Source organism: Zea mays, chromosome 2 (genome assembly GCF_902167145.1).
Source record: "Zea mays cultivar B73 chromosome 2, Zm-B73-REFERENCE-NAM-5.0, whole genome shotgun sequence".
In the NCBI taxonomy this organism is placed as follows: domain Eukaryota; kingdom Viridiplantae; phylum Streptophyta; class Magnoliopsida; order Poales; family Poaceae; genus Zea; species Zea mays.
The window spans coordinates 227970845-227985680 of NC_050097.1; the positions used below are offsets into that span (position 1 = coordinate 227970845).

General features: G+C 40.8%; 1 long non-coding RNA gene and 1 pseudogene across 7 annotated transcripts; one reads left to right on the forward strand and one right to left on the reverse strand.

Annotated features, from left to right (window-relative positions):
- The first annotated feature begins 3072 nt into the window (after positions 1-3072).
- Positions 3073-9452, forward strand: LOC100216879 (uncharacterized). 7 transcript variants are annotated; one of them, XR_002267423.1, is made up of 4 exons: positions 3073-3166; positions 3272-4109; positions 4612-6693; positions 9174-9268. It is a non-coding gene; the product is annotated as an uncharacterized lncRNA (long non-coding RNA). The 7 variants fall into 7 exon arrangements; XR_002267425.3 differs by lacking the exons at positions 3073-3166; positions 3272-4109; positions 4612-6693 and adding exons at positions 7272-7853; positions 7938-8029; positions 9007-9084 and having other exon boundaries at positions 9174-9452; XR_004856506.1 differs by lacking the exons at positions 3073-3166; positions 3272-4109; positions 4612-6693 and adding exons at positions 7252-7853; positions 7932-8119 and having other exon boundaries at positions 9174-9452.
- Positions 9453-13606: 4154 nt separating this feature from the next.
- On the reverse strand, positions 13607-14154 carry LOC109944426 (zinc finger BED domain-containing protein RICESLEEPER 2-like; annotated as a pseudogene).
- Between the last annotated feature and the right edge of the window lie 682 nt (positions 14155-14836).

Below are 14836 nucleotides of genomic sequence, written 5' to 3' on the forward strand. Positions count from 1 at the left end.
TGTAAAGGGCTGTCAATCTCAGTTTTCAGACTGAATCACAGGTTCACACTCACTGATTTCAGACTCACATGTTCATCATTTGCCATCTTCAGCATTTGCTAGGTTTAGATTTCAGATTTCAAACTCACATGTTCAGGCTCAGTTTAGATTTCAGACTCACAGGTTCAGACCCATAGATTTCAGGCTTAGGTTCATCATTTGTCAGGTTCACAAAACAAGTTCACAAAACCAGATTCAGATTTCACAAAAACAAGTTTACATATTCACAACTTCAGATTTTATAGGTTTACAAATAGAGGTTCACATAACAAGTTCACAAAAAATACAAACAGGTTCACAAACGCAGAATAGGAGGTCTTCTATTGATTATGTGCTAGCTTTTTTTTAATCATAAGAATGCTTGAGCATGTTATCACGTGGGTTTCAGAAGTTGCCACTACTCCCGCCTGGCAAATTTGCCTTGGACTACTAGGATGTCCTATGACTGCTCCACGCCTCCACCATAGCTAGCAGAACCTGTGATTGCAGCCCCCTTGGCTCCTGTGACTGCTCCAACATGGACCTGTGCACACGCTCTTGGGGAAAGCTGAAATATACAAGACATTTAACAAAATTGATCTGTATATAAGTTCATGCTATGTAAAGTTATGTCAGTATATCTACTAATATACCCAGTAGTATAATGTGTCACTTTCATACATCATTTCCAGAGATGTGCTTTGTTTTGACTGATGTTCATGTTTTAAAAACTGCACTACTTTATTGCTTTGACCACAACAATGACTATGTAACTGACATAATCTATCTCTATGTAATTGGACAATAAATAAGAAGAAATCAGTAACAATAAAAGACAATAGATATCATAACATTGGTACCTTCATTGTTATTGCATGAAAAGGTTCAGTTAACAACATGCCTATATATTTTGTCAGCTAAAATATGGTACACTATATACTGATCGAGCTAAAATATACGGACAAAATTTACTGACAGATCAAACAGAAGCAAGAAATGACTTATGTTCATTTAAATAGGTGAGAAGTGTAGCTGTGTTTCTCAAAATTCTACAGTCTAAAAAATAATTAGCAAGGAACTGGGTCGGGGGTCAGTTTCATTTTCTTCACCCAATTCAAGGTTGAAAAAAATCAAATCTAAAAAAGAGAGATCGACAAGCAATCCAAATTTATGGGCATGAAACTTCTCTCCTGCTACACTGAAAATAACGTCTACACCGAGTGTCCAAAAGCATTTCAAAATGATAGCCTATGTTAGACTATTGAACCTCTATTGAATGTGGCCTAGAATAATCCATAGTTTCTATGCTCATAATAGAAAAGTATGTCATTAATCATCACTTAATAGAAAAACATGTATACTTTCTTGTGGCAGACTCTGGAACCTATTTTGTATGTTTATGCTTGAGATGTACTAACTGAACAAGAGCCTAATAGATACACCATTTCATGAAGCACAAAGATAAGCACACATTGTAGTCTGGTACAAAAACAATCCCAATGCAGTCTAGAAAAATTGGTTACCTCCTCAATGATTGATGTGATGTCACGTTGTATGATCCTAGAGCACAATGACCAAATAGAAACATGTTACTTGAGCCTGTTTACAAAGATAGAGAAATCATTTAGCCAAATTGAAAAAATATGCTAGATCATTTGCAGCTCGGTTCAAAGTTCAATTGTAACTATGGCAGAAGCGATATGTAACACATGTTTATCAAAGAAACTAAATATACACATAAGTTAATTTAGACCCAAAACACTATGGAATAACTCACTTTTAATCAGAACTACTACTATATCGAAACGAAGTGGTAAAAAAATCAACAACCTAGACTAACTTGAAGACAAATTGATACATGATCTTATCGGCAAACTACTTGTCGTCCACCTCTAGAAACCTTGAACTAAAAGAAAACATCCATCCAGGCTTCAGAAGCACATGGTTCACACTAACTAAACAAGAGCCTAACAGGTACACCATTTCCGAACAGATGAACATGAAGCATGAATCACACTGAACTAAAATAAAAGGTAGAGCTTGCAGTGGTTCAGCACTAGATGAATTGGATCTGAGGGTAAAAAAATTCTAGGAAGATTCAAGCATGTACGTACCTTGATAAAATAATGCTAACAGAGCTATGATTCTGTCCACTGTGCAGAGTTACCTGATGAAAGAAAACACTTATCAGTTTGCAAAATCAACTCAACAACTGAAAATGACATTAAATTCTTAGATGGAAAATGGAACTTACAAACGCGATGAGGATGAAGCCGGTGTGGTGGCCTTGATTGTGTTCTCCCTTTGGACTAATATATAGGGTGTTCTGGGCATGTGGAAGGAGGCGCAGATGGCAGGATCTCGCCACCAGCCTTGCTACGTATGGAAGGGATTTATCAAAGGTTAGTAGGAGGACGCCGTCTATGGAGGATGGGTAGGGGGTTTCTCGATGGTAGGAATTGCCGTCCATAGTAGCTCTCGGCGTGTGGAAGGTGGCGTAGATGGCGGGATCTCGCCACCAGCCTCGCAGCGTAAGGAATGGATTTTACACAGGATCCATAGTAGGAGGGCGCCGTCTATGGAGGATGAGAAGGGAGGCGCCAATGGTTGGGATTGTCGTACATGGTAGGAGGGCACCGAGGATGGAAGGGGCCGGTGGTGAGGCGATCCATCCCATCTAGCACGGATTTGGTGCGGATTCCTTCCGGCGTCGAGGAAGATGTGGATCGCTTGTGGATCCTATGTTGAGGAAGACATGGAGAGTCAGACGCGGGTGGGTCAACCTGTGGATGGCGCTGAGGTGGGGGGAGCAGCGTCGAGGGGGGAGCGGTGTCGAGAAAGGAACTAGATCTGGGAGCGCTGGGGGAGGGGGCGTGGTCGGGCAGGGGCCCAGAAGGCAGTGAGGGGAGCTCTGGGGGCGTGGCCTGGGAGAGGGTGGCCCAGAAGGTAGAGATGGGAAGCGCTTTGAGGGGAGGCAGAACCGTACACCATAGTCTATGTTATGTTCTTATACAGTAGTAGAGATTTTTGTTCCCGTCGCATGTCATCCTTCCCTCCGCGTGCTCCTGCGCCCTTTTCCTCCTGACCTGTTCCGGACAAACCAAGCTTCACTTAGATTGGACGTGCGTGATTTCCTTCAAGGCAGCAGGTACCGACCGGGTGCATCATCCTCTCCTCTCTTCTTCGGCTGCTTTTTCCCTATGATTTGCACATCGTTCTTGTATAAAGAAAAATCATCCCATTCACCAAACAGGGAGAACAAGCATGGGTGAGTTCCTGGTCAGCGCCTCCACGGGCGCCATGGGCTCAGTCTTGTCCAAGCTGGCCACCATGCTGAGCGACGAGTGCAAGGCATTCAAGAATGTGCGCGGCGACATCAAGGACCTCAAGAAAGAGCTTGAGCACATGCACGCTTTCCTCCTTGCCATGGCGGACGTGGAGGATCCCGACGAGCAGACCAAGCTCCGGGCAAGAGATGTGCGGGAGCTCTCCTACGACATCGAGGACACCATCGACAAGTTCACGGTGCATTTTGAACGTGAATGCAACCCCAAGTCTCGGGGCTTCAAGGTGCTCGTCGATAAATGCAGGAAGCTGATGACAAGCGACATCAAGATCCGTCGTCAGATCGCCAAGGAGGTGAAAGACATCAAGAACCAGATCAAGGACACCAGCGAGAGATATGCGAGGTACAGCACTACCGCTGGTGGCTGCAGTACAAGGAATGTGGTGGTTGACACACGAGTTCTTGCTGTGTTTAAGGACACATCAGAGCTTGTTGGCTTAGATGGCCCGAGTGATGAGCTTGTCAAGTTGCTCAAGTTTGAGGAGGGCGACTCTGCGCATCATTTGGAAGTTGTCTCTATTGTTGGATTTGGGGGGCTAGGAAAGACAACTCTGGCTAACCATGTCTATAACAAGCTTGGAGAAAACTTTGACTGTCGGGCTTTCGTTTCAATTTCACGAAATCCTGATACATCCATGATTTTGAACTCTATCTTATCTCAAGTCGGCAGCCAAAAGAATGCCAATGGTTTTGCAGAGGTTCAACAAGTCATCAGGGATATAAGAGAATTCCTCAAAGACAAAAGGTTCGAAATTCTGTTACTACTAGCTACCAGCAGTGCTAAAAACTACTTAATTTGAATTCCGATTATATATATATATATATATTGTCAAGTACTACATGTAATAATGTATATATACTGTCACATGAAGCCTGTGTATTAGGTGGTAGCAGTTTAGTCAGGTACGGGCATTTCTATCCGGCGTTCCCCGTCACCCTAATTTTATGTATTTTAGGGATGAGTTTATTTAAGAAATGAGTAAATAATAGGAGCGATGCTTAAATTTTATTCCCCGCCCCCCTCCCCTTTTTCCTCAAAATATCTTATGTGTATTTATACTTATAAAACATATACGTTTTTATTTAAATCTTATGAGTAATAAAAAGAATTCTTTTAGGGCATATTATTTAGTAATAATATTTTCTTGCTCATTACCTAGCTAAACGGTAACGTCTTCATTTCATAACCATGGGCATAATATATTATACAGTGGCTATAATATAATTTTTATTAATTTATGCTGCAGGTATTTTATAGTAGTTGATGATATATGGGATGTACAAGCTTGGAAAATTTTGGAGTGTGCATTTGCTAAGGGTGGTCGTCCTGGCAGCAGAATATTGATCACAACCCGAAAAATGGAAGTTGCTAAAGTATGTAGTTCACCTCCTGATGAAGATCACATCTACAGGATTAAAGCACTTAGTGATGCTGACTCAAAAAAGTTATTTTTCAAGGGAATATTTGGATGCGAAGAAAAGTGCCCTTCTGAACTTAGAGAAGCCTCTAATGGAATTCTGAAAAAATGCGGTGGTTTACCATTAGCGGTAATTACTATATCTAGTTTGCTGGCAACCGGGCAGAAAAAAGAAGATCAGTGGGAAAGGGTGCACAGATCTATTGGCTTTGCATTTGGCAGGAGTTGTGAGGTTGACGGAATGCGAGGGATATTATCCTTGAGTTATTTTGACCTTCCACACTGTTTACGAAGTTGCCTCATGTATTTGACTCTATTTCCTGAAGACTATGTGATTGAAAGGGTTCGTTTAGTGCACAAGTGGATTTCCGAGGGTTTCATCGTCTGTGGGCAGGATACTAACAATCTTGTAGAACTAGGAGACATGTATTTCCATGAGCTTATTAATAGGAGCCTGATACAACCAATTGACATTGGATATGATGGTAAGGCACGGGGCTGCCGAGTGCATGACACTATCCTTGATTTCCTCGTCCAAAAGTCGGCGGAAGAGAACTTTTCTGCTACGCTGATGCTAAGAAGCAATCAGCAGCAGCAGCAGCAGCAGCAGGAAGCCAGCAAATTCGTCCGTCGGCTATCGCTGATTGCACACGGGACTAGTGATCAGGAAGAAGAAGCCAACATATATAATGTCCTAGAAGAATGCATGGATACGTCTCATCTTCGATCATATAGTATTTTTGGGCGGGGCTCCAAGAAACTGTTGTCTTTTATTCCGTACTTGAACTATTTGCGTGTGTTGGACATAGAAGGCTGCCCCACACTTGAAGACGATGATCTGACGAACATTGGAAGGCTCTACCAGCTAAGGTACCTGAATGTTAGTAAAACAGGTATAACTTCATTTCCGACAGACATGGAAGGTTTGCAGCACCTAGATACACTTAATGCAAGATATTGTCGTCGTCTTAGGAACCTGCCAAAAGCTTTCATCTGGTTTAAGCAATTGGTGCGCTTGATCGTCACATATGGCACTAGACTACCAGACGGGATTGGAAATTTGAAGAACTTACAAGAGCTTGGTGATGTTTACGTGCCCAAGTGTTCGCTCAACTTTCCGCAGGAACTAGGTGAGCTAACAAATCTGAGGAGTCTGAGTATTGGGTTGGACACGATACAAGGCGACAAAGCATGTTACATGGAGAAGCTGGTGTCCTCTCTCTGTAAACTGGACGCATGCAACCTCAGTGATCTGTCTCTTGTATTAGCCCTGCACGGAGACGGACACGGCGATGACATTGTGTCGTTCCCTGCTCTAAGTAGCATCCGAAAGGTTTGGCTCTCGAGTCCAGGAATCTCCAAGACCACCACCAGATGGCTAGTCTCGCTCGTCAACCTAGAATACTTGAATATCTACGTTGCTGATGTGATAGAGCAGCGAGACATTGAGTTGTTAGTTGGAAGCATACCTACTACTCATCTGCTTGATCTTACAGTAACTGTCCGTAGGACCTACAACTTCGTCGGGCCACAAGTCTTCATCATCCGAGGGTTTCAACAGGTGCAGAGATTTTCATTTCGTTCTGATGATGACTCTTCAGGGACGTTGGTTGTCCAAGTTGAAGGAGGATCCGGAGGGGCCATGCCAACGCTGAAAGAACTTAAGCTCAAGATCCACCCACCAGCGTTAAATTCAGCTGTACTAGGTGGTTTTGATTTTGGCATTCAGCACCTCTCCTGCCTTGCGAGCTTCACCCTCAGGGGTGTAAAAATGGCTTCTTCAGATGTCGAGGCTGCGGAGCGTGCTTTCAAGTCCATGGTCGAGACCATTGTTCTGAACGACCGGCTAAGGCATTTGGCGGCTCCATCTTCATCACGCTTTGTTGGAATGTAAATCATCCACAGACCACAGTACGTGATTGATTCTTCATTCGGACCTCCCTGTGCTTGTTTGATTTCTTTTTATTTTTTTATGTTAACTTCATGGGGGGCCCACGAATAATTTCGAGGAAACTGACAAGTTTAATTGATGAGTGTTTGCTCTAGTTTGTTTGTTGTTTTCTAGTGAACCCAATTTATTGAATTAATTACCTCAAATCCTTGCCAATTCTCACTCGCCTGTTTGTTTCTTTTCCTGTTATGTTGAGGTGATCTTTAGCGACCCTTATTTATTACCAACTATTGGTTGCTAAAAGTTAGGGACTGATAGTTGGTCGTCAAATCTGTTTGTGGCCGTAGTCGGTTGGTCGATAAAAGTCTAAAAATTTAACAACTTATGATTGATCGTTATAGATATCGTTGGGGACCAACGGTGGGTCGCTATAGAGAAGGGGTAGCTATCAAATCTTATAACATAATTAACCTGCAGACGTTAGTGACTAAAAATTAATTAAAACAAATAAAACATTGATCGCTAGATTGTAGAAAAGAAAAAAAGAATTGTAGAAAAGAAAAAAATAATTATAGAAATGAAAACGAATTTAAAAAAGTATTTCTAAGGTTTGAACATTGAACCTATGTTAACTCAAATATCAATGACTTTACCACCTAGATTAGACTTGGTTTTGATTTCTATTGTGATTGATTCTTTCTTATTGACTTACAAAAGCCCATGTAAAGACCTATCCACTAAGTCACGTATTCCACATCTCTACCATAAGGGTTTGTTTGGAAGTCCACTTCCTCGCGGGAAAATCATACTTTTTTCCGGGTCCAAAGCTCACGTGGAGATGTATCCGGGTATACTTTTTGGCCCATTTCGAAGACAAACACCCCGGTCCAGTTCTCTCAACCTTCCCCAGTTTGGAAGGGACACGAGCGGATCAGAACGACCGCGCCCTCCGTCGCCACCACCATCCGCTCTGTCGCCGCTCTGCTGCCGCTCCATCGTCGTCCACACTAATGCCATCCGCTCTACCGCCGCTCCATCGTCGTCCTTCCTCGATGCAATCGCGAGCGATACGTGAGGCGACAGTGCCCTCCACCACCGCCATCGTCTCAGATTTGTCGTCCTCCACCGCCATCTCTGCCCTCAGTTTGCTGTCCTCCACCGTCGTCTTCCGTGGCACGATGTAAGACCTTCGCTCCTCCTTGTAAATTATGTAGTTACCTAGGGTTCAATTCATTCTCCATTATTCGGTTCTTCGAAGGTACAGTACAATGTTGTCTCCAAGACCTAGTACATGGTCTTCTCCAAGATCCAGTACAAGGTCGTCTCCTCCAAGATCCGAACCCCAATGCTAGTGAGGTATGCACCTTCCGAGTACAAGGCCGGCTCTCCTCTGATTTATCACGAACTGCATGAACTCTGATGCACCTAGCGAGTTCCAGAGTCCTGGTGAGCTCTGATAAATTTTTATGCATGAACCAAGAGGAAGTTGCTAGTTTTAGTTTGGGGCACATTTTTTGGATCAGTTAAGTGATGCCTATTTTTGGTTCAGAACTATACATCGATTGATCTATTTAAATTGTCCATCTTGATGCATTTTTTGTTCAGTTGAACTTGAACTGGGTTCTTTAATAAATTCACTACAAAATCTGCATTCAATAATTGTTTGGAGGTTTGAATGAACTAACCTCAGAAGGGGTTTAGTTGCTCGGTTTCATCAGTAGCCACTATTAATGGATCAGAATGACTTGTAGACAAAAGGAGAACCACCCTCTAGTTCTTGCATTTCATCACTGAAAATTGATGCTGCACTGACTTCGTATACTGTTTGTAGCCACTAAAAATATTTAAGTACATGAGAACATGTACCTAGAAAAAATTATTAGGTTTGAAACCACAAATAATTAGGAATAAAGCTTTCAAATAGAACTAACTCAGTCTTTTTAAAACAGTGGTCTCTATTATAGCATTCTTTAACCTTTCTAGATTGGTCTCACCAATCTAGAACTATTAGCAAAGGAGAACATCTAGCAGTTTTGCCGAACGGGTATCCTAGACTGCAAAGCATCATCCATGGGGGTAGTAGTAACAGTTGCTCTCCTAGTTGTTACTGCTATGCATTCAGGTTTATGTGCGATAGTAATAGCTGTTCTCCTAGCTGATCTGTAATAGTAATAGCAGTTTTATGATATATGTTAAGTTTTATCATGCTTGTGTATTTTTAATTTCTGCGAGGGACAAGTATTTGGCTGTCTAGTATCTAATATGAAAGGATTCATATTTTTGTTAAGTTAGCTAAAGTATTTTATGGTGCCTCTTGGACCTCTGTCAAATAGGAAGGCAGACTCCTCTATTGTTGGTGACTTTTTAGCTACTGTGCATGCAAATAGGAAAACATTCAGATTTTTTTAGCGGTTGGTGACTTTTCTCTATTGCTTTGGTTATGTGCATGCAACCATGTATACTAAGTTACTAACAACGTGCCAATTGGTGTTACTTGCAGAGTGGAGGCAGCACATGAAACCAACATGGAGAAGAAAAATGAAATGGCATTCCACATGAAGCTTGTGAAAAAAGAGTTAAACTCGTAATTTATTCTAGTGCCGAAGTTCCTAACCAAGAGACTTGTATTCCATTTTTATATTATATTGTCTATCTATATGTGTGAATAGAGGCAACCTTATATGATGTGATGATGGATGAATTAGCTTCGATGGATATTATATGGTATTCAAATTAAACTTTACATGAATCATATGTGGTGCATTATTTTTGGATTTTAGTGATGTTCATTGTGTTTCTGATTTTCCCAAATATTTCTCTTTTTTCTTTGATTTTTTGAAATTTTTTGAAGTATTTTGCTCAAGAGGGGGTATTTAATCCCTTGACTCCCAAATGGTGCTAGGTAAGTATATTGAGAGGGGAGATTCTCCCTAGAAATGAAAGGGCCTCTTTAAATCCCCTTTAGGGCTGATTTCCCTAGGAATCGCTTCCAAATCAGTCATAACGCAGCCGCCGCCTGCTGCTCGTGCATCCCGACGACACCCCACCCGACGCTCGCCACGGCCCCATCCTGACGCTTGCCACGGCTACGGCCCCACCTCAGCGCTCAGCGGCGGCGCCTCTCCTGGCGGCGGACCCTCCCGTCGATCAGCGGCGGCTCCATCCCTGTGACGTCGTCCAACCGCCACAGTCCCATCCCACTGTAACGGCGAGGTCTCAAGCAACCGCCGACGATGACGCATCGGGAAGGAGCCAACGATTGACCCATCGCTAGATCCCCTTTCGTTTTTCCTTCACCCAAGGTATGGATCCGGTCTATTATCATGTAGATCTGATCCGCACTTGATTAAGTTTAATCTTATCCATGGATCTAGAGAACCACGAATTTTTTGTTTATATCTGTTAGGTTTAGATTAATATATGTGTGTTCGATTTGGCACTAGTTAATTTTTATCCCATGGAAAAATTGCCTTCATTTATACATGCAACATGACAAAAGTTTTGTAGTTAAAAACCTAAGGTTGTAAACTAATTATGTTATCTGTTGGTCGATCTAATATCACAATTGCATTTGTATTCGGTGATGGACACTGATCTTTGTTTTAGTGAAGGCACAACTATGTTGTTGGACCGATTCCATTTGGAATCAATGAAACTTTAACATAAATCGAATGAATGAATACCCAATGACTATATTCTAAATCAGTTCTTAGAACCCAATGTGTGGTACTGTGTATTAACCTAACCATATTGTGCACGCACACAACAAACCCAATGAAAATCTGGTATTATTAAACCTGTCACTATTAGCAGGATCATATTGTGATATTGTAGGTATCCTTTGTACATATATTACAATAGAGCTTTGTGATTACAAATTGACATGTATATTTGATCTCTAAAATGTCACTAGTTGTGAGGTGTGCCTGGAAGTATAAATTGTATACTAGTGTAGTATCAAAGATCTTTTGAATATTTCTTTCAAGATCAACGAATATAGTACTGATTATTAATATTACCAGCAGGTCGAAATTTCTATGGTTGATGCTGAGAGGAGGCTGCTGATAAATGCTCTACAAGATATTGACAATCAACATTTTATTTTTTCTATGACATTGATTTAGTTGGGAAGTTTCGAACACTAGACCTTTCAGCAATCCACACACTCAGAAAACACATGAGATACAATATGTAAGGTTGGATCTCTGGTCTCTTTCTGTCTTCTTCATTCTTATGAGGGGATACATGTTCCTTTATATAGAGACGTGAGACCTCTCAGGGATATAAGTGGTATTCGCCCACATAATCCTACTAGAGTTTCTTAGAGCAACTCCAAAAGGATCTTAAAAATTTTGCCCCAAAAACTGATTATTAAGAGTAGACTAAAAAGTTTTAAGAGTGAATTATGAGGGTTACTCCAACAGTTCCTTTAAATGTGACATGTGGCGTAATCTGTACAGTCGTCGGGAGGCTGTGGATGATCTGATACGTTGAGGAATGGATTGGGGAGGGATAGAACATACCAAAATATGAGGGAGATGAGGCTGTGGATGTGAGACGCTAATTTTTTTGGGGAAGAATGAGGGAGCTGTTGGAGTAAGAAAAACCACTATTCTTGACTAATATCTGTTTTGGGGTTAGTTTACATGTTATTTTGGAGTTGCTCTTAACATGATGTACTTTTACCCGGACCCTGTTTTGATGGAGCTTTGCTGGCTTTGGCTGAGTACTAGCTGGTAAAAAAAGTGGATTCATCGACTTCTAGTTGTTGAGAGGAGACAAAAAAGAGTTTTTATAAATAGTAATATGAATAGCTAGCGCAACAGTAGGTGAATCTAGGCCCTAGGAATGGGTCACAATTCGGCCCTAACCCCACTTCAATCCTAGAATACTAAGGAGTAGATCCAGCCCTACTTGAATCCAAACTAATTTGGTGCAGCTCAATCCAAACTGATTTGAAAGCCTTGCCACCCAAACCTGCCCTGATCCTTTCAAAATACACGACAATATTGCATTAGCAATCCAAGGGCCCCCACAAACATGCAAGCACCACCACTAGCTAATTGAATTAGTATAATTCATGGGCTCACACATACATGGCCACCCATTGCAGAACGCAAGTCTACCAAAAATGCAGAACGAAATGGTATAAGGTTGTGGCCTGACAACAAGCATGCAGTAGGCCTGATAGCAAGCAGGCGACAAGAAAATATAATAGCAAAATCATCTATGCATCCAGAAGAAACTATAGTAATAAATGATTGTTCTGCCAGGTATTGCTATTCTGAATACATGTATCGTTTGAAACTACAACTCTAGAATGCAGATCAGTTCATCTCTTTGGCATAAGACAATTTCCCATCCACTTTGAGATCACCTTTTTTATTTGAGATGTAACTTACATAAAATAAATTGCTAGGATGTGCTGTCGAATACAAGGATTGGCTTTGCATCACCTTTGCAATTGATCCATCTTCTCTCGAAGACAGGCTTGACAGGCTCAAGTCCTTCTGCTTGGGATACAAAAAGGCAACAAAAAGTGATAAGATAAAGTCACCAGCTTATATGAATAGAAATATATAAGAACATATATCTATTTCAAACTGAGGGTGAATCATGAAATTGAGTTTGTATTAAAGAAATGGTGGTGAGCTACCTGCAATTACTAATCCAATTACTTATAAAATCTGAATTACTGCATTGTTGCAGTCTTGCTGCTCCAACAGTGAAAATGTTTCTAAAGAGATGAAACTTTGGTGATTAAGAAAATAAAAAATTATTGTTTTACCTGGATCAAATTTCCTAATCATCTTCTTCATCATCCGAATCAAACATTCGCTTTCCTGTCATTGGTTCACCTACATGAATTAATGTAGATAATTCAAGTCATTGTCATGTAGTTCATTGTTGGCGATGTAAAGATAAGATAGATGCAAAGTCTACTTTTATATGATAATTTACCTTCTTCATCATTGAATCCAATCAACCAGTCTTTGGCACAGACTAAAGCTTCAAGTGTTTCAGGAGATAGTGATGTTCTATTTTTTCCAAGAATTCTACCAGCTGCACTAAAGGCAGATTCTGAGGATACTGTACTCACAGGAATAGCCAAAAAATCTCTAGCCATCAAAGACAATATTGGATAGGCATCTATGTTTTTCTTCCACCATCCTAAAACATTGAAGTTTTCATCTGGCTTGACAAGGATCCTAGGGTCCTCCAAGTAAGTACCCATTTCTGTTCGCTCTGACGGGCATCCATATTTTGAGATGCAAATTGAGCAAATGCATGTTCCACCCTTCTTTTACCGCAGAGAGGTGAAGAGGTAAAAGTCTCACTTCTCATCTGATCCTCATGAGGAATAAAGACAGGCAAACCATGACTCCTCATGATTTTCTCATACTCTAGGTAATATTTCTTCAAGTACCTTTTGAGCTCCGTCATCTTCATATCAACATTATCACCAATTGTGTAGAAATAGAACGTGACAAATTCGGTCTTCATTGATGGATCTAGAATAACAACTATGAGCGACACAATATTAGGATTTTCCCAATATTTTTGGAACTTAGCATACATAACATTTGCCATCTCACTAATGAGTTCATTTGAGTTCCAAGTCACATCAAGCAGCACACCTCGGATAACGAGCAACATCTTGAGAAAAAGATGAGCTGTGGGATGTCTATCCGCTGAGAATGCTTTGGTTGCATCACTAAACTCTTGTAGAAAACCATGAAGAGCTTCTGCCTTTGACCAATCTTCTTCAGTGGGAAATTCATGATGTTGCTCTGTTGCATACCTATTAAGAGCAGCCTTATATTTTAGTGCTTCATTTAACATATCATAGGTTGCATTCCAACGATGTGGAACATCAAGAATCAGCTCTAATTTACTTTTAAGACCCAATGCTTGAACAATAGAATTGAAGATCTACAAATGAGATGGTGTAGATGTCATGACCTTGATAATGTCCCTCACGCTCCCGATTGCATTTGGAACGACTTTCAGTCTAGCTTGAACCATGATATTGAGCACATGAGAAGAACATCTCACATGGAGGTGTTTCACCACTAAAAAACATCTGACTACCCAATGCATCTCGCATATCTTTCATTGCTCTATTGTTTACACTAGCATTATTCAATGTCAGAGTAAACAAATCCCCAACCAATCCCCACTCTAGCAAACAAGAGGTAATACCATCTTGCACAGCATAAGATGTATGAGGGAAGGAAATTTTCTTGAATCCAATGATCTTTTTGTGCAAATCAAAGTCTTTCACTAATGAAACGTGTTGTTACACCAAGATAGCCAAGGTTTTGGTTAGAGGACCAAAGTTTGCCAGTCAAACTAACATGGGATTTCAACTTCGTAAATTGGTCCATCAACTGCAACTTCTCTTCATACAACAAAATGCAATCTGAACGGATAGTCTATCGACGGACTAATTGAAAAGACGGTTGGTAGTAATTTATCATTTCTTTCCAGGATGGATCTTCACACTTTCGAAATGAAATCTCTACGCTAAGGAAGTACCTGGCTATTAGACCTCAAAAGACTACAAGGTTGAAAACATGAGCCTCATCAGGTTTTGTTTTTTGGGTCGCTAAGAACCTTTGTCTCTCTTCTTGTGAAATTGCATGGCAATACATAGAAATGTGCCTATTCAGATGAGTTGTACCTTTACCCGCAACAGAAGATAAGTGGGCCTTACAGTATTTGCAGATCGCCTTCTCTTTCCCATCTACTAGCTCTGAATCAACATAATCCCAAACTTTAGCCCTTCTTTTTGTTGATCTGCTTGACTAATCAGTTGAGATAACATCATCCATTTCTGGAGCTGATGAAACCCTCTCCATGGCTAGACTGCAAGATCACCAAATGAAAATCGTTACACAAGTTATAAGTGAGGCACACGCCTAGGAATATGGCCTAAAAAATCACAACCAATTTATGACTTATTACTGGCGTACTTAACAGTTTAAATCACCATATGAAAAGAGTTGTAGTCAGAACGTGCAAACAAATCTTAGCAATTGAATCGTGAAATACATACAAGGCTATGAGTTATAGTTCTATTATTTATACACTACCAAATAATATTTGTAAGTAGCCTTTTTTGTCTTCTCAACGTATTTGTTCTTAAGGCTTCAAGACTGC